We start from the raw sequence: 26,781 nt of genomic DNA on the forward strand, positions 1-26,781 counted from the left end.
TGCTCAGTGGTGTAAAGAGTGGAGTAGAATTGGTAGATAGTGTCTTTTATCTCATATTGTCCCTCAATCCAGTTCCCTACCTCATCTTGTAGGGCCATGATTTTGTTCATTCTTCTCCTATTAAGGGTTGAATTATGGAAAAACCTAGTATTGGTATCCCCTTCCATCAGCCAGTTAATCCTAGACTTTGTTCTCAAGAAAGCTTCCTCACTATTCAGAGTAGAGGAATATTCCTCTAGAAGCTTGCCCTCTAGACTCTGCAGGAAGGTGCTAAAAGGGTAAGTTGTGGATTTCTGGATGCCACTAAGTCTGGCAAGAATATGCTTCTTCTTGTGGAAGATATTAGCAAACACAGTTCTGTTCCAGGTGAAAACTTGGGCCTGAAACTGGGCAGTTCCCCTTTCTAGACTATAACTCCCCTCATAAGCTTGTTGGACAATGTTAGAGAAAGATGGGTGACTAAACCACATGGGCTCAAACCTAAAGGGTCTATAGGGAGTATTGTAGGCATTGGGCCATAACTCGACTAACATAGGGTAATGGTCAGAATGGGTTTTAGGGAGGTGGATCACAGTACTAGGAGGGTATTCCTGAATCCATGTATCATTAGCAAAGCACCTATCTAGTCTTTCTAAGATTAATTGACTCATGTTCATATACCTCTTATTAGTCCAAGTACATTTACTTTCCTTAAACTGCAAATCAATTAGCTTGCAATGGTTCAGGCACTGCCAGAACATGTTTGCTCTTGGGGAAGAGATACATTTTCTCCATATTTATCTCTAGCCCTTAGGACTTCATTGAAATCCTCACCTACCAGCCAGCTGCCACTATAGCTATCAGGTCTGGCTTTGCTAGTTCCAAAGGGTCCTTTTGTTGGCATAAATGTTGCTAGAATAAACAACAGTGAAAAGCCAAGGGGTTGAAGGGAGGGTTACCTTAACCATGACATATATGCCTTGAGGAGACCTCTTCAATCTCTATGATGTCATCTTTCCATATTATGACAATACATCCTGACTAACCGACAGTTGGGTTCTGGGTTTGCCTAGCGAAGCCTAGCTCCTAATCAGATGCTTGTGTTCAGCCATCCTAGTTTCCAAGAGCACAAGGATGGCATGTTTGTGCAATTTGACCATTTCTTTATAGTGCTTCCTAAATTCCCCACTATTGGCCCACCTAGCATTCCAGATGATGAAGTTCATTAGTAACTTGGGGTTGGTTTGTGACTTCCTTTTCAGGTATTTGGCTTTTCCCTTCACTATTGAGCCCTCTTGATTCTCTATTCCATGAGAGATCTGAGTGACTGACTGGGCCATCACTGGTTTTAAATTCACAGCTGAGTCTCCTGAGTTTGGCTCTAAGGCTGACCTTAGGCTTACTCCGCATATTACCATGCTTTTTGGGCATAGTACGATAAGCATTTCTCCCACAAACCCTTAAAATTCTATTGACTCCTCATGTTGTAGGAGCATTGCTTTTGTTTTGGGAACTTCCAGCCATGCTATCATTTCCTCCAACTCTGTGTTGGTTGCCTCTAGGTGTTCGTGGACATATTCCGACCCTGTCATTGATGGTGGGGTTATTTTCCACGCTGGTGTCCATGGGGAGAAGGTGGGCTGGGGATCCCCTCCCCAGGGGAGACTAGTAGGAAGAAAGGGAGGGTGTGGCTTATCTGTTCTATGAGGGAGCTCAACTGATTGGTTGACAGTGTCTGTTGACTTAGGGCAACCTGAGTTTACATGAGTATGGCCAGCCATAGTTGATGGCCATAATTCAGAAGAGCATGGTTCAAGCTCGCTATGACTATTTTGGCCAGGTAGTGAGAGTTTTGGATGACTAATGTGATGGGAGCTGGCCCTATTGATAAGGTCAACGGGAATGCAATCCCTTGCAGGGCCATCTCCAATCATGAGGTTGGGATGTGGTCCATGGATGGGGGTCGATGATACAAGTATGGGGGCTGGATCTTCTTCCTGGCTCTGCATGTTGATGTTGGTGGTTGGATTGTTTTAGGTTTTCTCCATTTTTGATGTCTTGACTGACAGTGGAGTTGTCTTCCCCTGACGTACACTCATTTCCTTTTAACTAACTCCCTCACCATTAAGTTTTCGTGCATAAAGATTTCTCATCATTTGAGATCTTTGGGAGATGATAGCGTCAGTCAAATCAACTGAGGAGAAATGATGAGGGGAAACAAGGGGCGATATAGTGTGGGTGGGTAAGTCACTCCACGAAATTAAAGCCATTTTCCCCTTCCTGGTGTTGGTAAAACTGTTGTTAGAATTAGGCGCGTTAGTGGCCCCCACAAGTTGACTTGTATCAGAGTTAGATGGTATCAAATTTAGGATTGCAATTTGTGAAGTAAACTTACCCGATGTGGGTGCGTGTTTTTTGCCTTGGGCCATGTGTATGATAGGAAGTGTGAGTGTATTCAGAGGGCATATGCCTTGTGTGTTCTCGTTGTTTGGCACGTGCTGTAGTTTGTGCTTCTGGCATGGGTTTGTGCTAATGGCCTAGACATTTGAAACTTAGGCCCATTTGGCCTTAGTTGCTTGTCCCGCTGGGGGCTGGGTTGACCCCCATGTGTTTTTTGTTGGGCCTGTCTAGTTTGGCCCATCTGCTCTACCGCCCTTGACACGTCCTGCTCCACAGCCCTTATGCCACCCTCCTCGATGTTTCCAAGGACGGTAAACTTACCTGAATCCGGTGAATTCTTCCCGCTTTTCGACCTACTATCCGTTGCCTCCAGTTCTCTGTGTTTTTGTGTTCTTCCATTTTTCCTTGTCGTCTTGGTCTCCGTGGGAATTCCACCACTTTCCAATCCTGATCTCCTTGTGCACTGTGACTCACCGTCGATGTCTTTGCTTTCTTGAGTTCCCCTAGTGGCATTTGATTTGGGCATTTCCTAGACAAATGACCTAGTCGCCCACACCCTTTGCACAAGATATCCTCCCTCTTGTACTCAATTGGTTGCCTATATTCTCCAATTAGCACCGTTGTCTGGAGGGGTACCTCAATGGGTACTTGGATACAGATCTGTGCATATCTGCCTCTTAATGTGGCATAGGTGCACGTATCGATTTTCAATAGCTTGCCTACCCTATTCCCAACCTTTTCTAGGATCTCTCTTTTGTAGAACTCTATAAGCAATTGGGGTAGCCGGATTCAAATAGCAGTGGCTTGGATTTTGGACTCTTCTGGTACGAAATTTGGCTCCCAATTCCTAACTGAGAGGAAGTGCACCATGATGAACCATGGGCCTCAGTGCAGAGCGATCTTTATATTCTCCTCTTTTTCGAATTTTACAACAAAGAAATCCCAGCCCAGATCTATGAGGGTCAGGTATTCACTGGGGTTCCATAGATATTACAATTTCGATTTCAGGATATGGTGTGGCACATTTTTGCTAATGATCTAAATAATGATTGAGAATCTTCAAGGGTGGTAGAGTCTGATTTTTTTGCTCCTGGTTGAGAATGATGTACCCAGTAATGTCATTTATCTTGATTGATTCAGCCGCTGCCTCCATTTGGTGATACTGAGTATGATATATACTTGACTTTGTCAAGTTTTTTTTCCGATAGTATCTCCTTAAAGATGTTCTTTTTCTCCTTATGAACCGGTTCAACTTCCATTGGTGTTGAACTAGTATCCGTTGGGTCGGGAGTTTTAGTGCAGGTGGTGGTATTTGGTCCTGTGCAGGGGGTGGGGATAGGGCCATCTTAGGGGGAATGAAATAATTGTAGAGAGAGTTTCTCTCCCTAAGAACTCCGAAGAAGTCTTTGAGTTGAAATTCAGAGTTGGACTAGACCTTCTACCATTTATTTTTTCCCTTTTCTTTCTCGCTATTCCGGTTATATATTTCCTTCTCTTTGTTTATTCTCAACTTCCTCTTCTTTTTTTCTTTCTTTCTTTTTTTCTGTCTATTCTAATTCATTTTGCAGAGATATTAAATTCAAGATACAATATATAGTGTTGTTTTTCAATTAACTTATTCAAGATATGTAGCTTAAATTTAGCACTTGCATTAATCTAAGGATGCACATGACTCTTCTGCTTAAAAGGTTGTCTTTGCTTTAATGTTACGTACCAGGAGTGATTTTCTTAATTAAAATCCTATATTTGCTTGTGGGTTTTCTGTTAATAATTTTACTTAACTATTTTTTTTTAAAAATGTGGGATTCCTCTGTTGGAATTTTCTTTTTATTAGAGTAAATTCGTATTTGATAGTAAGAGTGTTATTTTATATTGACATGTCTATTTTTACTTCTAGTGCTGGTAGCAAGGGTGTTATTCCTATTTTAAAATACTTAATTTTTTTTGAAGGGGTGGAACTTTCTTATCGAAGATGTTATTATTACGAGGTTGTTGATATAAGAGATGTGATTTATTCTTAAAAATATTATTTTTCTTTGTCTTGTCAATAAAAAGAATGTGATTTCTCTATATAACATACAAAAATATATTTAACTGAATTCACCAAAAATAGATCGTCCCGAATCGAATGTACCTTCCTACAGTCCTTATGATTAGTACGGGTGTACATGTGGCACAGACTACTTTCAAATCGCCTATGATTTTATTAACCAAATTTATCTCCAATTTTAAAAGGTTCTGCGGCCTTATGCCCCGAATGAACTCAATGTAGTTAAAGAGAATTGCACATTCAACTCTTGAGATTTAATTTCTAACACATAGTTCACATGACAAAACTATATTACTATAATATAGAAATGGCAGTTGAGATGGGACGAACACGAGTAAAACAACAACAATAATCCAGTATAATCTCACTAGTGGGGTCTGGGGAGGATAGTGTGTACGCAGATCTTACCCTTATCATGAGGTAGAGATGCTGTTTCCAATATACCCTCGGCATCCTTTCCTCCAAGAACTCCCCACCTTGCTCTTGGGTGACTGGGTGACTCGAACACGAGTAAAACAGAAATTATAATTGTTCGTCAGGGGTAATTTTGTATTTTAATCTTCAATTACAGCCCTTTCGTTTAGGTCTTTGTATCTCTGTGGAACAACTGTCTTTCACTTTCATTTTTCCTATTCCTTCACAAATTGTCTTCATTGTTCCCTATACTGCGATTTTTGCTGCTAGAGTTTGGGTTCTGTCCTTCCATTTCTCCATCACCTGCTTTGCTGGAAGGTTTCTTAAACCATCATTTAACCATATCTTTTCGTCATTCTTCTTTCCTTTTTCCTTTCTTTTCTCTTATCTCGGAAGAACCGTTCATTCAATTTGACTCAAGTTTAGCCAGCATTGTCTCTCGATGTATGCAAATCTGCAAGAGGCGCAGTTTCATATTGTTGTAAGGATTTTTTTGTGCTCAATTCATCCTTCATCATCGTTAGTCATTTACTACTGACTCTCAAAGAAAGTACCCAGATTTGCTTATGGCTATTCCAGAAATTCATGTGCCTTTTTTTCTTCTGTTAATTCAATCTGCACATGCATATGAAGAAGATGGGCAAGAGACAAAGTAAGTCTCCATCTTCAACAACTATTTTCGTTTGGCCTTGAATTTCTGGACTCATTTCAAATTTTTTGTTCCCGTTAGTGTGTGGAATGCTGAATTTTTCTTAGTGTTTCTATGTTCTTTCTTCGTTTTTATCTGTTTTTTTGGAATATTGCTTTTACAATCTTCATCTACCTTTGAATTTCTCTTAGCATTGTTTTCTTTAATTTTTTTAATATCGTGTATAATTTTTAATATGTAATTTATACTTATCTGGTCTTCTCTTCCTTTCACGTGTTCTTAGTGATTTTTGACATGCATGTGGTTAGTTCAAACTCTTCTATGTACACAGAATTTACCATCAGGAGCAAAAATAGTACAACTAAAAGGGAAGAACTTTGATGCAACAAAGATATTTGACAATATGCCAAAAAGCACTGAATAATATTTTCTTATTCCGTTCCTTTTTCCATAAGGTATTCTATAACTTAAAGACCTAAAATCAATAACCCAAGCATACATTACTTCGTTCCTCTAGACAGAATTATTCACAATGTACTATGTGTTGTGAATAATTTATTTGTTTACCTGAAAAATCAGATAACGTTAAATTTGTGTATGGTTCTAAGGATATGTGATACAATTTGATACAAATCGTATAGAGAAATAGAAATATGTGTATTCTTGACTATGAGAATGGGAATAGTGAGCGAAAGAATCAATAAGGTAAAATAAAACAAGCATGAGGAGATATCTTCCAATATGGGAAGTGATCTTTTGTTACAGTCTATTCTCTGTGTTCGTATGCTTACAAGGATTCTCCCTTTTATAATAAAGGGATCCTACTTTATTTACAATAAAATAAAGCATATAGTGGAGGACCCATGATGAATTGTCTCTTCCTCGATTCCCGCCAAGATTCTCTCTCTTAGTGCGGTTGTAACGGCTCTTGTCCGTGAGCTCGACACTGGCTCGAACTCGTTATTGGGTCGAGCCTTCGATTTTGGCTTGAGTTCGACCTCCGGGGTGGGCGTAGCGCATTTCTGACCTCGAAGCAATGCCTTGCGGATCGATTTGGTCACGGGCTCGATAAAAGTATCGAGCTGATTCCTCGATCAGCCTCTGGACTCGAGGCACATTTGTACTGCCTTCGGAACTCATCCCACAATCCCACTCCGGTTACTTACCATTTGAACTCGATCGAACGTAGGAAAGCCGAAATCTATTTCGACCGTATACATATAGTCCTCTTATTTCTCAGGAAGGATGTGGTGAGAATCGATATGATCTTCTACGGTTCAATTGGGTTATAAGCTGACGTTTTCACAAGGCTCGATCATGACGTATGTGATAGCTGTCCCATCGATTTAGTTTTTCAAGGTATTTAATGCATGTCAGACGGTGGTCGGCCACCTCTGGTATTGAACCGTCACGATGCAAGCCTTTAAATAACCCCTCCATCTAACGTTTACCACTTTTACGTCTTTCACTCTTCCAAATTTTCTTCCCTATTCTCTCTATTTCGCTGCTTGCAGAGCCATCTACATCAACTTTTCTTCTTCCTTTGCCTTTCTTTCTCTCATATCAATGGCCAAAACTTCGAAAATTGTACCTCAGAAGGAGAAAGCTTCTTCTTCACGGCCGTCCGGCGACAAGGCGCCGGTGGAGCCGCCTACCTATGAGTATGTTCCCGGCCCGTGTACTTTGAAGATCGATTTTAAGGTTGAGAATCCTTCATCTGTTCAGGGTCGATGTGAGCATGTGTCGATGTACATATGCTTGATAACGGAGGGTCATCTCGAGGCTGTGAGGAAAGACTGCAACTGGGGTTCCGAGGTTGTGTTGCAAATTCCCTCCCCCGAAGAGAGCGTCATCACCCATGTGGAGGGGTTTTTAAGTGTTTACACTTACCCCTTTACGTTGGGTCCCGTCGACCCGGTGATCATCGACTTTTGCAAAAGATATCAGGTCACCCTTGGTCAAATTCATCCCTCTCTATGGCGTATAGTAACCTTACTTCGCTTCTTCTCCAACAAGGCCGGGGGGCTGGAATTTTCCCTGAATCACCTCATACGACTGTATCGGCCTCAAATCTTCCGAAGACTAATCGGGCTTCATCGTCGAGCATCGAAGGCTTTGATGTCGAGCATCGACGAAGACAAAGATCGGGGTTGGATGAGCAGTTATATCCGGGTGAGGACCCGTGACCTCATTCCGGAAGAGAAGATGTCGTTCCCCGAGGAATGGAATTTCGACCGTAAGTGGTTTTCATAAGACGTTGCATTTCATATCTTTTTTCGATTTTATCTGATGTCTTTCTCCGATATACAGCTGCCCCTTGGATGCCACAAGCGGTACCCGACCTCGAGGATTGGGTTCGGAAGTTAGCCTCGACTTCTTCTTATGCCGAACGTGCTTGTTGTGATTTGGCAAAAGGTAGATGGGAGGCCAAGAATCATGGTAAGGGTTACTTCTCGTGTTCTTCGAAATATTTTTTATGCTCTATTCGTCACTGATTTCCTTTCATGCAGGTGTAACCAAGGATGCCGTTTTGAGGCCTTTGAGTGGTGAAGAAGAAACCAAGTCCTCGGTCCTGGAACCGGGGAAAGATAAGAAGCGAAAAGCTGTCTCTCGGTTAGAGGACCCCAAGCCCAAAACTCGAAGGGTGAGGAGGAAGGCAATCGCTCTTTCAATGGACTCGGTCCAACGACTGAGAACAAGAACAAGAACAAGAACAAGAACAAGAACAAGAACAAGAACAAGAACAAGAACAAGAACAAGAACAAGAACAAGAAGAAGAAGAAGAAGAAGAAGAAAAAGATGATGCCTCGGCTTTGGTGATCCGATCTGCGAAAGCTATCGAGATCGCCAGAGCTTCTGAGCCGATGGCGGCTGTACCGGTCGGGGTTGGTTCCGGTACCCCGAGTCTCGATCAGAGCATCCTGAGCGATTCGCTTGGGACCATGACAGTGGGTCATTTGCCTTCTCTTCCAACCTTTTCTGAGGAGGCGTTAAAGGAGGCTCGAGAGTTGAAGACTCCCGATATGGGCGGAGGCTCTAGTATAGGGGACCCTTTTCGGGATTGCTTTACTGGAGTCGATGATGCCTCCGACATTGGTGATGTTTCTCTTCTTCTAGAAGAGGCCCAACGTTTTATTTCTCGGGTAATGATTTTACTGTACTTGGTTTCTTCGTTCTTTTCCAAACTTGACTTGTGTTCTTTCCCTACTGTGCAGGCCATTAGTAAGTTTCGAGTCGACCTCAGCCAGTGCGAGGTCGAGCTTCAGAAGGTCTCGGGGGAGAGAGATGCCCTGCGGCTTCTTTGCAGCCAAAAGGACGAGGCTATAAAGGACCTCTAAGCAGATTTAGCTAAGGCTCGTGAAGAAGAGGCCGAACTAGATAAGCAGGTAAGCCTCGTTCTGTTAGAGTATGGGTTTGACTCAACTGTGGAAGTTAACCCTTCGTTATCTCGGCTGCAGCAAAAGGTTGAAAAGATTGGGTTACTTCGGGAGGAAGTCGATCAAATCAAGTCCATTGAAGCTAAGGCGGAGGTTGAGTCTTCGAAAGTCATGGCGGACAAGTCCATTGCCGTGTATCGGGCTGATGTCGAGGCTGCTCAGATGGAGGCACGAGAGGCGACGGATACTGCTGATACTCGAGCATATTGGGTTGCCGAACTTGCTAAGTGTCGGTCTCAGAGGGAGACCCTCGAGGAGATACACGCTCGAGGTTTCGACCTTGCTGAAGAGATAAAAAAGGCTAAAGAGCTCGAAGCTGAAGCTGAAGCCTTGGCTTCTGATGGCGATGATGGTAGCAAGAGAGGATCCGAGAACGGGGGGAGCCCGATAGAGAAGAAACCGCTCCTGAGGATGACCAGGAAGCTTAGTCCTTAGTTCTTACGTTTGTAATCATGTAGACGATTGTGTACATAGACAACTTTGCCGTCTTGCTTCTGTTTTGTGAAGACTTTATACATGCCTTATAAATGTTTTCACAAAGATTTAATCAACTTAATCAAATTCTGGATTTCGTAGCCTCTATAATCGAGCGAGTGCTTATTCATATTTGAAGTGATGTAGCCCCTAGGCTTATAAGTCGAGTCAATGATTCGAACTTAAAAGTAGCCCGTAGGCTTAATAGTCGAGTGAATGATTCGAACTCGAAGTAATATAGCCCGTAGGCGTAATGGTCAAGTGGGTGCTTGCTCGGACTCGAAATAAAGTAGCCCGTGGGCTTTTAGTAGTCGAGTGCGTGATTCGACTCGGGATTAAGTGGCCCGTAGGCGTAATGGTCGAGTGAGTGCTTGCTCGGACTCGAAATAAAAGTAGCCTGTAGGCTTAATAATCGAGTGAATGATTCGAACTCGAAGTAATGTAGCCCGTAGGCATAATGGTCGACTGAGTGCTTCCTCGGACTCGAAATAAAGTAGCCCGTGGGCTTAGTAGTCGAGGAATTTTTCTTGGATATAAGATGTCGGTAAAGAGGAGAACTTTCTTTGCAAGTCACTATACTTGTGTTCGTGTTTCGCGCCTGGGTTCGAGCCAACTACATGAGCATGGTTCGTTTTAACCATTTGGCTCTTACAACTTTTCCTATTGGAAGCCCGTTGTTTGAGAAATAACTTTCTTGCTTCAAAACTTGATATATTTGAAGGCTAATGCCCAGTATTCGAGGTCGATTGTAAAGAGGCCTCGGACACTGTTGTAAGTGCAGCACGATCTTTGGTTGCCTCGTTAAAAAGCTTGCCGAAAAACCCATTTGGGATAAAACCGGTCTAAGGGAAAAAGAGTGCAACGCGTGCTTTCAGATCTATGGTAAAGGATCCATTTTAGCTCCTGCTCGGACTTCTGCAGGGGTCAGTTTTGAAATGTAAACGAATATGAAAGGGGCGTACCTTAGCAGTCGTATCATTTTAGATGTGACACATTCCAATTGCTTGATAGCTGTTTGCCGTTTATAATGTCGAGCCTCTATGATCCCTTTTCGACGTTCTCGAGAACCTGGTATAGTCCTTTCCAATTTGGTCCTAGTTTTCCTTCGTTCGGATTTCGGGTATTGATGGTGACTTTCCTTAGTACTAAGTCCCTGGGCTTGAAATGGCGGAGCTTGGTTCTTCGATTATAATATCTTTCGATTCACTGCTTTTGGGCGGCCAATTGGACGAGAGCAGCTTCTCTTCTTTGGTCTGATAATTCGAGGGTAGTGTTCATAGCCTCGTTATTTGATTCTTCCGTCGTGTATCAAAATCTGGTACTGGGTTCGCCGACTTCGACTGGTATCAATGCTTCAGACCCATATACTAAGGAGAATGGGGTCGCCCCCGTACTGGATTTCGACGTCGTTCGATATGCCCAAAGGACTTCGGGTAGGATTTTTCTCCACTTTCCTGTAGCGTCGTTCATCCTCTTCTTTACATTCTGAATGATGGTTTTGTTCGTTGAATCGACCTGTCTGTTCCCACTGGGGTGATATGGTGTTGATAATATCCTTCTTATTCTGTGGTCTTCAAAGAATTTCGTCACTTTGCTGCCCACAAATTGTTTCCCATTGTCACATACTATTTCGGCGGGTATCCCGAATCGGCATATGATATGATCCCAGATAAAGTCTATAACTTCTTTCTCTCTTACTTTCTCGAACGCCTGTGCTTCAACCCATTTAGAGAAATAGTCAGTCATAAATAAGATAAATTTGGCTTTACCTGAGGTCGATGGCAGAGGGCCGACGATATCCATTCCCCATTTCATGAATGGCCATGGGGATAGGACCGAGTGAAGTTGCTCTCCGGGTTGATGGATCATTGGTGCAAACCTTTGACATTTGTCACATTTTCGAACAAATTCCTTTGCATCTTTGCCCATATTGATCCAATAATACCCTGCCCTGATTATTTTCTGACTAATGGATCGGCACCGGAGTGATTCCCACAAGTACCCTCGCGCACCTCGCGCAAGATGTAGTCGGTGTCTCCCGGACCTAAGCATACTGCCAATGGTCCATCGAATGTCCTTCGGTATAATGTTCCATCTGCAGCCAATGTGAATCGAGCAGCTTTGGTTCGTAGGGCCCTCGAAATTTTAGGATCTGACAGCAGCTTTTCGTTCTCCAAGTATTCAATGTACTTATTCCTCCAATCCCAAGTTAAGCTTGTAGAATTTATCTCAGCATGACCTTCTTCGATCACGGATCTCGAGAGTTGAACGACAGTCCCCGAGCTCAAGTCACCTTCCTCGACCTATGATCCCAAATTCGCAAGTGCATCAGCCTCACTGTTTTGCTCTCGTGGAACGTGCTATAAAGTCCATTATTTAAAATGGTGCAAAGTGACATGTAGTTTGTCCAAATACCTTTGCATTCTATCCTCTCTAACTTCGAAGGTTTTGTTTACTTGACTTACCACCAACAGAGAGTCACATTTGGCTTCGATGACTTCTGCTCCCAAGTTTTTTGCTAGCTCGAGACCTGCAATCATGGCCTCATACTCGGCCTTGTTGTTAGTCAACTTGGAAGTTTTAATAAATTGCCTAATGGTGCTACCTGTGGGTGGCTTTAAAACTATGCCCAACCCAGACCCTTTACGTTCGAGGCCCCGTCCGTAAAAAGGGTCCATACCCTCGAGGACGTACCCGATTTCAGCAGGAATTCTTTTTCGACTTCGGGTATGAGGGTTGGCGTGAAATCGGCCACGAAGTCTGCTAAAATTTGAGACTTGATCGCCGTACGAGGTTGATATTCGATATCATACCCACTGAGTTCGACAGCCCATTTGGCCAATCGGCACGATAGTTTGGGCTTGTGCAAAACATTACGAAGTGGGTAAGTTGTTTATACGCATATGGGGTGACATTGAAAGTATGGTCGTAACTTTCTAGAGGCGCTTATCAGTGCAAGTGCCAATTTTTCTAGGTGTGGATATCTAGCTTCTGCTTCTCCTAAGGTTCGACTTATATAATAAATGAGAAATTGCGTACCTTGCTCTTCCCGAACTAGGACACCACTTACAACGATTTCTGATACTGCCAAGTATAAGCAAAGTTTTTTGTCTGCTTTCGGAGTGTGAAGTAGTGGTGGGCTCGACGGATATTGTTTCAGTTCCTTCAATTCCTATTGGCATTCTGGGGTCCAAGCGAAATCGTTCTTCTTTTTGAGTAGGGAGAAAAAATTGTGACTTCGATCTGATGATCTCGAAATGAATCGGCCTAGGGCCGCAATTCATCCTGTTAGCCTTTGTACAACTTTTACGATGTCCACGATGGTGATGTCTTCGATGGCCTTGATTTTATCGGGGTTAATCTCGATTCCCCGATTTGACACCATGAAGCCGAGGAACTTGCCCGAACCGACCCCGAAAGCACATTTTTCAGGGTTGAGCTTCATGTTGTATTTCCTCAAAATCTCGAACGTTTCCTGCAAATGGGTCAGATGGTCCTCTGCGCGCAGTGACTTAACTAGCATGTCATCAATATAAACTTCCATTGATTTACCTATTTGTTCTTCGAACATTTTATTTACTAGGCGTTGGTAAGTAGCCCCCGCATTTTTTAGCCCGAAGGGCATCACATTATAATAATATGTTTCATATTTGGTGACAAATGAAGTCTTTTCCTGGTCCTCCGGGTTCATCCGGATTTGATTATACCCAGAATAGGCATCGAGAAAAGTGAGGATCTCGTGACCGGCCATGGCATCGATCATGCGATCGATGTTGGGTAGTGAAAAAGAATCTTTGGGGGATGCTTTATTTAAATCCTTATAGTCCACGCACATTCTAAGTTTGTTTCCTTTTTTAGGCACTACAACTATATTGGCTAACCATTCGGGATATTTCACCTCCCGAATGGACCCTATCTTGAGAAGTTTGGTTACCTCGTCTTTTACGAATGCGTGTTTTACCTCGGACTGGGTCTTCTCTTTTGCTTTACCGGTCTGAACTTAGGGTCCAAGCTTAGCCGATGCGTCATTATGTCCGGTGGAATCTCTGTTATATCTAAATGGGACCAGGCAAAACAAATCAATGTTATCGATAAGAAATTGAACAAGTTTCTTCCTAAGTTCGGGGCTCAACCCCGTTCCCAGGTATACCTTTCGTTCGGGCCAGTGCTCGATTAGTGTGACTTGCTCCAATTCCTCAATTGTTGATTTGGTGGCGTCGGAGTCATCGGGAATCACGAATGATCGAGGGACCCTCTGATCATCATGTTCTTCGATCATCTGGTTATCTGGTTGGGTCGAAGCCGATGTCTGTGATTGCTATTTGGTGTCTCCTTCTGAGGCCGATCCTTTTACTGATGAAGGCGAGGATATTGGTTTGGCTTCCTCGACGACGAACATTTCTTTTGCGGCTGGTTGTTCTCCGTACACTGTTTTGACTCCTCTCGACGTCGGGAATTTGAGGACCTGGTGTAGGGTCGAAGGTGCAGCTCTCATGTTGTGGATCCATGGCCTTCCGAAAAGGGCGTTGTACCTCATGTCGCCTTCGATCACGTGAAACTTCATTTCCTGGATGGTTCCAGCCACGTTTATTTGTAGAATTATCTCACTTTTGGTGGTTTTACATGCCATATTGAATCCGTTTAGAACCAGGGCTGCGAGTACGATCTGATCCCGCAGGCCGAGCTGCTCTACGACCTTCAATCTGATGATGTTGGCCGAGCTACCTGGATCAATCAACACACGCTTAACTTTAGTTTTATTCATGAGTACAGATATTACCAGTGCATCGTTATGAGGTTGTACGACCCCTTCTGCATCTTCATCATTTAAGGACAAAGTTCCTATGGGTGTGTAATCCTGAGTTCGAGATCGCTTTTCTTTCACAATTGATGTTTTAGTGCATTTAAGCACTGGTCCCTGAGGGGTATCAGCACCGCCGATGATCATGTGAATGACGTGCTGCGACTTTTCATGCTCGTTTTGCTTGTCGAAATCCTTGTTTTTTTAAAATGGTTCCTCGCCCTATCGCTCAAAAATTCCCGAAGGTGGCCTTTGTTAAATAATCGGGCTACCTTCCTCTCTTAGTTGCCTGCAATCTTCTGTTCTGTGGCCATGGGTGCCATGATATTCGCACATTTGATTGGGATTCCTTTAGGCAGGATCGGTCTGCATTGGTCGAGGCCATCTAGTGTCTTTGATGCATCCGATAGTAGACACGATGGCGGATGCATCAACGCTGAAGTTATATTCCGACAACCGGGGTGCTTCTCTAGGATCGGCATATTTATCAAAGCCGCTCTTGCTCATAAGTCCCCGAGAATTTTGCCCTCGATCAATTGTTCGATTGTTCCGAGCGGTGTTGCATGTCGAACCGTTGTTCATCCGATCTGCGACGTACGGTTGATATTGGTCTCTGTTCGACCTTTGTTCTCTGTCGATCTCCCTTTGGTTTTTAGAAGTTGTCCTGTTCTGATGCATGGATCCAGACGGAGCTCCCAACTGGTCATCTTCGACCCTAATTTTTGACTGATATCGGTTGTGTATATCTGCCCAAGTTATTGCTGGATACTCGATCAAATTTTGCTTCAGCCGACGCGATGCTATCGAACTTTGCTCGTTCAACCCTTGGGTGAAAGCTTGGACGGCCCAATCGTCTGTGACCGGTGGCAATTCCATGCGTTCCATTTGAAATCGGGATACGAATTCCCTCAGCATTTCATTACCCCTTTGCTTTACTTTGAAGAGGTCTGATTTCCTTGTTGCAACCTTTATGGCACCAGCATGTGCCTTTATGAACGAATCTACTAACATGGCAAAAGAATCGATGGAATTTGGCGGCAGATTGTGATACCAAATCATCGCTCCCTTCGAGAGGGTCTCCCCGAACCTTTTCAATAACACGGATTCGATCTCATCGTCCTCCAAATCGTTACCCTTGATGGCACATGTGTAAGAGGTGACGTGTTCGTTAGGATCGGTCGTACCGTTATATTTGGGAATTTTGGGTATACGGAATTTTTTGGGGATTGGTTTTGGGGCCGCACTCGAGGGAAAAGGCTTTTGTATGAATTTTTTCGAATCCAGCCCTTTTATCATTGGCGGAGCTCCCGGGATCTGATCGACCCTGGCATTGTATATTTCCACTCTCTTGTCGTTGGCTTCGACTCGTTTTGTGAGTTCCTCGAGCAATTTAGTAATTTCAGGAGTGGTCCCCGATTCTTGCTCGTTTGATTTCACTATGGCAGGCTCCGTTCTGGGGGTGATTTCTCGAAGCGGATTGAAATCTGGTCTGCTTTATATATGAGTTTGGCTCTGCAACTGAGCTATCGCTATTTGTTGGGCTTGTAACATCTCGAAGATCATGCGCAAGCTGACTCCGATTTCTCCCACGTTATGGGTGTCTCGAGCTACGGATCGAGTATCGCCTTGAATGCTTTTTTCCGGTTCAGAACGTTAGTTCGCCTCAAGAGCCACTTGCGAATTGACATCTAACGGTACTTCGGCTCGAATTTCGGGTACTTCGATTCGAGCCTCAGTGCCATCGTCAAGTGGCCTTCCGGCCCCGGGTACCAAGTTGTTGGTTTCATCTTGAAGGCCGGCTTCGTGGTCGATAGGTAAAGCCATTGCTGATTCGAAGTTGTAAACGGGTGTATACTGCATATTTATATCAAACAATCACTGTTATCCTTAGCCCCACGGTGGACGCCAAACTGTTTACCCGAAAAATCAGATAACGTTAAATTTGTGTATGGTTCTAAGGATATGTGATACAAATTGTATAGAGAAATAGAAATATGTGTATTCTTGACTATGAGAATGGGAATAGTGAGCGAAAGAATGAATAAGGTAAAATAAAAAAAGCATGAGGAGATATCTTCCAATATGAGAAGTGATCTTTTGTTACAGTCTATTCTCTGTGTTCGTATGCTTACAAGGATTCCCCCTTTTATAATAGAGGGATCCTACTTTATTTACAATAAAATAAAGCATATAGTGGAGGACCCATGATGAATTATCTCTTCCTCGATTCCCGCCAAGATTCTCTCTCTTAGTGCGGTTGTAACGGCTCTTGTCTGTGAGCTCGACACCGGCGAACTCGTTATTGGGTTGAGCCCTCGGTTTTGGCTTGAGTTCGACCTCCGGGGTAGGCGTAACGCATTTCTGATCTCGAAGCAATGCCTTGCGGATCGATTTGGTCACGGGCTCGATAAAAGTATCGAGCCGATTTCTCGATCAGCCTCCGGACTCGAGGCACGTTTGTACTGCCTTCGGAACTCATCCCAAAATTCCACTCCGGTTGCTTACCATTCGAACTCGATCGAACGTAGGAAGACCGAAATCTATTTTGACCGTATACATTGTTCAAACTGAAGGAAAACGACATTGCTTGATGATATTTTTTTGATATTTATATGTCAAAATAATATTATACTTGAATATTTTAAAATTCATTTATATTCCTCCTTACTTAAGTTTAAAATGTAAAGTTGGCTTTAACATTGGAAAAACAATTATATAAATGAATCACAATTATTTTTATAGTTCATCTACGTTACCCTTGCCTGTACATCATTGTTTCAAGACCCTTCCATAGATCCCATAACAACAAGCTCATTTATCATAGCTAAACAAATCTGACGTCACACCATTTCTGGAGGTGACACTTATATAACTACTCGACACATTATGTTGCAAAGTCATGATAATTTGCAACCTCTCTCACGGGCCATAAAAGATAATGGATGTTGCACTGACAATACTTAGTTTGGAAAGAAGACATTGAGGTGATTAGCATCCTCAAAATGATAGTCATCTAATAAATGGTAAAAGAGGGTCTCCATCAAACATGATTTATGGTTTTAGAGTAAGTTAAGACACAATTACTGCTTGCCAAATATATCAATCTTGCGCATTACGGCATTAGTAAAAAATGATGGTATGAGGTAAGGAGAGAGAACACTCAAGCGCCATTATGATATGTGAATTGCTTATATTGAGGTTCTCAAAGACCATTCTAACCCAAGAAGGATGTGTTGTTGTTTCATTGTATGTTGGAATAATAGAAGTTCACCGTTTTCTTTCTATAAGTGATAATTTTGGTAGCAAGAATGAGCATGAATTAAGTGAAGAAAATAGTTTGAGGGTAGGAGAAAAGAAAATGAAGTCTAGCGTTACTTATGTGGATGGATAAAAAACTGAAGAGTCATCTGTTAATTACTCATAGCCTTTCTGAGATTCCTGGTTCTTGTCGTCCTCTCGATAAAATTGTTTCCACCTTCCATATTTGTTTAATTTTGATTTTTAGAGCTTTGTAGGTGGCTTAGACTACTGTTGTACTAACAGATACTATATGGTGCAGAGATATAAAGATCTATTTGATTGACTATCCAAACAACTTGCTATGAATGACAAGAATTACGCGATGTAGTTCATCAGAACTTGTTGACTCTAATATGATCATATATATTGATAGCTAATGCACTAATCTTTTAACGTTTGACATTTATTCTCTGGCTTCTCTGCCTTATTTATTAACGGACATAATTGTCCATAGCATGTGCGACAATAATATCATTCTCTATTTAGAAAAAGGTAGCAGAAGTTTGAAAGCAGTTGAAGCATGGTTTGAAGAATCCTGAGATTTTGTAGATTGGAGGTGATATATGAGCTTTAAATAGTTCTTGAGCTACTTTTTAACATAAAATTGTTATAAGTATTGGGCATTTAATGTTTGAGTAGCTATACCAAGTGTACTACTTAATCAATTTCAAGAAAAGGCAAAATAAGATGAATACCAGAGACCTAAGAAGTGTGATGACAATTTCGATACAAAGTAGGAGTCAGTTATTGTGTAATTCATTTCTTAAGGAAAAGAAACAGGAAAGTGTTTTTTTTTTTTTGAAATCTGATGCTTTTTGCTTCTTATCATTTTCATCTGAAGGCGTAGCATGTCTTGAATATCTATTTAGAAGCCTAGCTTTCATTTCAAACTAAAGAATGTGAAAAATAAATTGATGTAAGACGTACACGATGATCTTGCCACATTTAATATCTTCTGCTTTTTGTGTATTAATTTGAAAGAGATGCAGATTGAGATAACAAATGAGCTTTTAATTCGTGAAATGTTTCTTGAAGCTTCTCTGTTTGTGTTCCAATTACAATATAATCCCTAATCGAGCTGTCTTTAGTTTTACATTTGTTTTGTCTAATCTTTATAATTAAAAGTTGCATATGAGAAGGCACCTTACTGCTACTATCCCAGGAAAGCATCATCCCCTCCTCTTTTTGTTAGTTTCACAAACTTTATTTCATATTCTCCATTTTCCAATTCTAAATTTTTGACTACCCTGTTGTCTCCCTTAAGTAAAAAGGGGAGGGCAATTGGGATTGGTAGGTTACTTATCTCCAAAGTTCATTTTTCTTAAGTCGGGTATTTGCCCAGAAGTCAAGTTGATATGTCTTATCATAGCTCCTTGATGGTTGAGAGGATAGAAATATAATATACCTGTCCAGTATGACGAGTTTGTATTATTGGGTCATTATTGGATGTATTTAACTATTCATTTTGAAGGGAAATATTTGTGCTATGTTTTATATTCCAGCTGATTATGTGCAGTCGAGTCTAATGGCTTTTGATGAAGCATCATTTTTAATTCACTAGATTTATTGTAAATGTTGTAGATAGTTTTTCGTTTGAATTTTTTTGTTATTTTATGAGTAACTGGTTATATTAAGGTTTATGCCACCTTTTAGGACCTTGTAAATGATCTTTCCTCTATCTTTTACAACACATAATGTATTGTACTTATGGTGTTTACTTACCTTCTGAAGGTACTGCAAAACTTCTCCCACTCTGCTGCTTTGGAATAGCAAAGCTCACTACCAAACTGGGGACTAAGCTGAATAGCTGATACTCATGATAAATGAATTAAGGCATGCATGTAAACATGCCTTGAAGATGCAAACATTTCCTATATTTTATGGGTATTAGCACGAGAGATATACAATGTATTAATGTCATCTTTTATGCTTATTGAATGACCTATATTATGCACATAGAACTATTTTAGTTTGGTTATCTTCTTTTATGTCAATTTGGATCAGTTTTTAATATCATGATATTGTAATGCACTTAACGCTGAAATAATGAAGATCTATGTTATTCAAAGGCTTACTTCTTTCCTTGATTCTAATTTATTGTTGTTTGCACTTGGGAATGTCCAAACAATGACTTTACAATTTACTATAACTAATTCCACGGTGAATGTGAATGACCATAATATTGGGCCCGTGCTTTAGCACAGACTTTCTCTACTAGTTTCTATTATATATAAACTAGTATACGTACTCGCGCGATGGGCAGATCGTTTCAAAAGAAAAAAGCCAGTAGAACAGTAACCGAAGAGAGAAAAGCCATTAGGGGCACTCATTTCTTGACCCGGAAAACTGATTCATAAGGAAGGGGATCTACACCAGGTAAGGAGTTTATGACCAGTCCCCATATAGATACTTTAATTCACATTGTTTTGGGCAGTACCCTTCTTACTGAAAAAGCTTTTGAGAGTCATATAACTAAAGGAAAGCATATAGCTACAATTGAGATGTGGAGCAATAGAACATTGTGAAATGGTGTCGACAAACCACCCTCATCACAACAATAACTTAAGGCTTGAGTAAGAATGTGAAACTGCAAATCTGAATGTTGCGCATAAATTTATCCATATACTATCGAGCGCCTATTAACTCTTTCTGATGATTATATGTTATTATGTCGTCTTTGTCACTATTCAATGGTTAGTAATATATGTCATATTTAGGGCCAAAGTAGCTTCAGTGGGTACTAAAAGAATCAATATTATCCCCTTAAGAGATGAAATTTTTTTGAATTGGATAAAACAACTGAGACGACATGTCTTCCAAAGAAGCACTTCTCTTTAAGTGTAAATTTGAGCAAATAACGTGTATATTTTAGTTATAATAACAAAGTGTACTTTAAGGATAATATGATAATAAGTATATAAAGAGATCTAAAATAAAGAATAGAAGAAAAAACGAAACTTGAAAAATGAAGCAATAGCAGTATTATTTTACACTTACAAGTTTCCAATTCTTTACTCCAAATCACTTGCTTCATCCAACAATTTAACATTGTTGTGGTCCTAGTCTCCTAGACCTTTGTAATTTGTAGTATTCTATTGAATGAAGTATCTAATAATTTAATGATTCAATGAAGTGAAACAAATGCCTCGGACTGAATAATTCATGAACAAGAATGGATGACAAAATTATTTTTAAATTTATATCTTAAAAATATTCAATGGTTAATCTTTACTTCATATTTTTTTCAAAGTTATCTAACAATGAATTTACTGGTTGATCTTTAATATATAATCAACCTTATATCTCTTCAGTTGTTGGCTAATCAAATGTTGTTCATTGTTGAAGTATGGACTCAATGTACGAATTAAAAGAAAATGGATAAAATATTTACCAGGGCATATTAATTTTCTTTCAATTGATTAGGCTTCAACCGATCTTTGTACGCAATAGGCCTGCATTAAGCATATAGAATTTCAAAAATTAGCCACAACACTGCAACAAAGAGTGATGTATTCTAATTCGCAGGAACAAATCTTGAATAAAGTAACGTACTAAGGCAAGTATAAGCGGAAAAGGTCCAAATATGCCCTTATACTATACGAAATTGAGCACATTTGCCCTTCGTTAATACTTTAGCTCAAATATACCCTTACCGTCACATAGTTGGCCCATATATGCCCTTAGAGTTACACAGTTGGCCCATATATGCCCTTTTCGAAACGGAATCCACCCAAACTAATTAGCTTTTTCGTTAATTGTATTAAAGTATATTACAAACACTATTTCCTTTTTATTAGTACTTTTTTTTCTTTACCTTTCTCTTTTCTTTCTTCTTTTTTCTTTTCTTCTCTTTTTTTTTTCTTTTTTCTTTCTCCCTTATCCGATTTCCTCCATTACTAATGTCTTCTCCATTATCATCACCAATTTTACTTAACAAAACTCATAAATTCTAATTACTAAGAAAATTCTCCCATAAAATTATTTTTATAGATCATATGTTTTTCAATTTTTTAATTTTTACTGAACATATATTTAGTTCTAAAAAATTTAACAAAGTAAGATTGAAATAATATTTATGTAACCAAAAATTCGAAAATCCAACAAAACCGAATAATCCAAACCGATATAATTGGTTTGATTTGATTTTGATAAAAAATCAAAATCAAACCAACCCGTTCCATGTACACCCCAAATCTACATAGTTAATAAAAAAAATAAAAAGTGTCCAGCTGAAAAAAAGACTAACAACTCAAATTTATAACACTACAACTTGAACTCTAGGCTTTTAATCATTAAATTATCTTTCTGAAAATAATTTAAATATTTTAGTTTTTTGAGTATTGTTAAAGGTTGAGATATTTTTATTATTTTAAAGTTTAAACCATAATTTTTGGAATAATTTAATTTCATTTATTTAGAGGGCCAGTGAAATTGGAACTTGATTACCTTATGGGAGAATTTTCTTAGTAATTGGAAATCATGAGTTTTGTCAAGTGAAATTGGTGACGAAAATAGAGAAGACATTAGTAATGGAGAAAACGGATAAGGGAGAAAGAAAAAGGGAAAAAAAAGAAGAAAAGAAAAAAGAAGAAAGAAAAGAGAAAGGTAAAGAAAAAAAAGTACTAATAAAAAAGAAATAGTATTTGTAATACACTTTAATACAATTAAAGAAAGAGCTAATTAGTTTGGGTGAATTTCGTTTCGAAAAGGACATATATGGGCCAACTGTGTGACTCTAAGGTCATATATGGACCAACTATGTGACGGTAAGGACATATTTGAGCTAAAGTATTAACGAAGGGCAAATGTGCTCAATTTCGTATAGTATAAGGGCATATTTGGACCTTTGCCCGTAATTTATATGAAGAGGTAAGAGGAGATGAAGAGGAAAATATTATTTTTTGGTAACGGATAGGAAAATAATTGCAAACACCTATGGTTCGGCTTCATCCCTCTTGCCTTACCTTCAAGAGGATGAGATCCAACAATATCGCTCTTAACACCCTGAAGCCCAAAGTGAAACGCATTGTTCCTCACTCTCTCGATTTCGTGTTGATAACCTTTGAGTTTGGTGACCAACATATTCAAAACTCGTAGCGTCGATATTTTGAATTCGCTATAATCGTTAGCCTCAGTAATTCCCACAAGTAGCTCAAAAGATGATATAAATCAAGTGAACATTCAGAAAGTAAAAAAAAAAAAAAAAAAAAAAAAAAACCTCCCGAAGCTGAACTATAATATGATCAGAATGCCATAAAAGATCACATGAAGCTCCAAGAGAATGCTATGTCAATAGGGTCAAATAACTTTGTGCTCCTTGAAAAAGAAACAGAGATTTTAAGAATAAGTTTTTGTAAGCAATTTAGTATAAAATTAATAGTAATTAAAAAGCACGTTTGTATAAATCCACTTTATTAAATGTAGTTCCGGATGCTTGAGCTCTAAGATACTAAAATCAAACCTGCAAAAGTCTTCAATTAAAAAGCGCTAGTAATCTGCCAAAGTATCATTAACAAAAAAAAGGAAAAAGGCAACTACCTTTAGTTTACTTCTTCATGGAAAAGCATCCGTTATGGCAGCGTCGAAGTCCATTTCTCTATTTTTTTTAGTTTATACTCTATGTCAAAGAAGAACCAAATTTGAAATATTAGAGTTTAGCTTGGCCTAATTGCTGATTAATTTTTGTCATATTACAAAAAAATAAGAGAAAAGCTAGACGTGTCAAAGAAATGAATTATTACTTGCAATAATCATAGTGAACTGCACTATGAGTCGAAATACAATTTTAAAGCAATGATTGTTCTTCAAGATCAGTTTTAAGATATGCATTCGCGAGAAGAACTCTATTTAAAACATGTTTTACATTATGTACTTATTCAAATATCATTCGGTGAATGAGTCAGGCATATCATCAAACATCTTGGGTGCATAGTCCACTTTAATGATTATCATTAAGACTACTCAATAAACACACGATTAAAAGAAGGAGGGAGAGAAAGTAGAGAACTTAACTGAAAAAATAGGTGCATCTTCGTTCATCTTCCGCTTTCTCTTCTGAATAGAAGAGATTGTCACACAAGCAGTTGTGCAGATCATCCATCCTCATCTTTCCTTGTTCGTCTCTTCCTTTTTGGAACTGGATCTACTGATAAAGTTATTCTTACAGGAACAAATAACAATAGAACACAAATTACGAGACCTAATCTTATAGCATCAATTTTGATACCTTGCAATTAGGTACGATCACTCAAGAAATTATTCAAAACAATCGAAAACTAACACCCGAGAAATTACCAACAGAAGAAGTTCAAGTTTTGCATATCATCAAACATCTTGGATGCATAGTCCACTTCAATGGGAATTTAGAAATTACAAACAGAAAAAGTTCAAGTTTGGCATGTAAAGCAGACTACTTTGAGAATTTAGAGAGGAAATGAAGTGCTCCACAAATAGGAAATTTCATTATACTTTGAAATCCTAATAGAAAGATATGTTGGTAGAATGGTTAGAATTATATAAAAAGTTCTGGAAATGTTACAACTGCAAAAATAACTGCACAACCGATACAAAATGGATCGATGTTTCCGATATTGAGTCCACGTTCCCAGAGATTCTCCCTTAAACTTCCTGACGGTTCCACCGACTTTGTACAGTTTCTGTTTACCACATCTCCGCCACAATGCACAAGAAAGGTTGTATGTATATATTATTAATTAAATCAAATATTTAATTTAATTATTTTAAATAAAATGTGCTCTATGAAGACCAATAATTAAATATTATTTTTTAGTTTTATTATTGCGTAAAAAGTACAACTACTTACCAAAAAATGTGATTTTATTTTGCAAGGGTCAGGACATCACTACTTGCAAACTGTTAAATTTTAAACATTAACTAATGTAACTAATTATTACTCCTAATAACTACTTTTTGTCCTAAATCTAGCACTGTGTCATTTTTTTATTCCGTCACTTGTCACAATTCTATGCCAAACTTCCTTCCTTTTAATAATAATAAAATAAAATAAAATAATAAAATAAAATATTTAATTTAATTATTTTAAATAAAATATACTCTATGAAGACCAATAATTAAATATTAATTTTTCAATTTTATTATTGTACAAACTGTTAAATTTTAAACATTAACTAATGTAACTAATTATTACTCCTAATAACTACTTTTTGTCCTAAATCTAACACGTGTCACTTTCTTATTCCGTCACTTGTCACAATTCTATACCAAACTTCCTTCCTTTTAATAATAATAAAATAAAATAAAATAATATAGAAGATATACAGATGTTCAAGGTGTACGAACACAGCTAATATAAGTTGTACAAAAAGTTATTTAAATTGTACCATAAATTTGGCTCTATTTCATTGGTTATTGAATCTTCTTGTCGGTCTTCTGTTGAACACGTGTATAAGAGTTCTTTTTTCCAGCCCATAATTTCTCAATCACTTTTCTCTTTATAGTGACACGTGGTTCTACATTTTTGTTTGCGTGGAACAACTGGATTCCACCTTCTCTACTCCACTATTTTCACCTTCCAATATACCCATTTGGTCAATTTTCCTTCCTCATTCTATTTTTCACTTCTCTTTTTCCGTATGCTCATTTTCTTTCTCTTTTTACTCATTTTCTCATGCATTTTGTTTCATTTGCTCCTTTTCTGCTCTTGCTTCTGGTTTTCACGTTCAAAAATTTCAATTTTTTTTCTCTTCTGATTCTTTTTAGAAACTTTTAATTTGTTTCGACTTTTGCTCTGGCGATGTTGAGCTTCTGAGTAACAGGTAAGTTTTTCTGCTTTGGGATATTTTGTCTTCACTTCCAATTCCATAGACGATTGCGTTACTGCTAATTTTAGAAGGTATAGAATTTTTGATGGCTATTCTAGAATTACTTGAGCCTTTAGCTATTTTCTTAATTGAGTCTACTCATGCATGTTCTATTCTGAATATTCTCATTCAGCAATGGGTAATATTCTATGGATTATTTTGTCCTTCTCTTTCATTCTCTATCACCTCCGCTTGCCCCTATTAAAAAAAATCAAATTTACTAAAGGTTTATATAGAATTTTTTCGGTCTTTGGATTTTTTTTCTTTTAACTAATTTTGCACATGCATATCCTCGTACACTATTTTTTGTTAATTCATAGTTGTCAGTGGAATTTAAGAAGTACTCGACGAGAAAGAAATGCTCTGTGAACAAAATTCCCAAAGTTCAGTAATGCATTTATGTCCTGTCAATTATTTTGGTTGCCTTTCAGCTTACTTATGATCTATATTGAAGTTGGCAAAACGAGTTTTACTTTAGCTAGGCATTGTGTTCTAATTCTAAAGATTCAACTTTTAGAAACAGAAATCAATAGGCTTGCAGCAGGGGCAACGAGGCTAATGGAAGTCAAGGCGAGCAAGGTGAAGAGTACATCATTCGATGCTTGTATACGGTCGAAACTGATTTTATCGGACCCTAAAAATTCGAGGGCCCTACGAACCAAAGCTGCTCGATTCACACCTACTGTAGATGGAACATTATACCGAAGGACATTCGATGGACCGTTGGCAGTTTGCTTAGGTCCAGGAGATACCGACTACATCCTACGTGAGATTCACGAGGGTACTTGTGGAAATCATTCCGGTGCCGATTCGTTGGTCCGAAAAATAATCAGAGCAGAATATTATTGGGTCGGCATGGACAAAGATGCAAAGGAGTTTGTTCAAAAATGTGACAAATGTCAAAGGTTTGCATCGATGATCCATCAGCCCGGAGAGCAACTTCACTCAGTCCTTTCCCCATGGCCATTCATGAAATGGGGAATGGATATCGTCGGCCCTCTGCCAGGTAAAGCTAAGTTTATTTTATTTATGACTGACTATTTCTCTAAATGGGTTGAAGCACAGGCATTCGAAAAAATAAGGGAGAAAGAGGTTATAGACTTCATCTGGGATCATATCGTATGTCGATTTGGGATACCCGCCGAAATAGTGTGTGACAATGGGAAACAATTTATCGGCAGCAAAATGACGAAATTCCCAGAAGACCACAAAATAAAAAAGATATTATCAACACTGTATCACTCTAGTGGGAACGGACAGGCCGAATCGACAAACAAGACTATCATTCAAAACCTAAAGAAAATGTTGAACGACGCTAAAGGAAAATGGAGAGAAATTCTACCCGAAATTCTTTGGGCATATCGAACAACATCAAAATCTAGTACGGGGCAACCCCGTTCTCCTTAGTATATGGCTCTGAAGCCTTGATTCCAGTC

General features: G+C 39.3%; 1 long non-coding RNA gene across 1 annotated transcript; it reads left to right on the forward strand.

Annotated features, from left to right (window-relative positions):
- Window positions 1-4,758: 4,758 nt before the first annotated feature.
- Window positions 4,759-19,572, forward strand: LOC104093567 (uncharacterized). The gene is made up of 2 exons (XR_011412099.1): window positions 4,759-5,495; window positions 19,236-19,572. It is a non-coding gene; the product is annotated as an uncharacterized lncRNA (long non-coding RNA).
- Window positions 19,573-26,781: the final 7,209 nt, after the last annotated feature.

This window comes from Nicotiana tomentosiformis, chromosome 11 (genome assembly GCF_000390325.3).
Source record: "Nicotiana tomentosiformis chromosome 11, ASM39032v3, whole genome shotgun sequence".
Classification (NCBI taxonomy): Eukaryota; Viridiplantae; Streptophyta; class Magnoliopsida; order Solanales; family Solanaceae; genus Nicotiana; species Nicotiana tomentosiformis.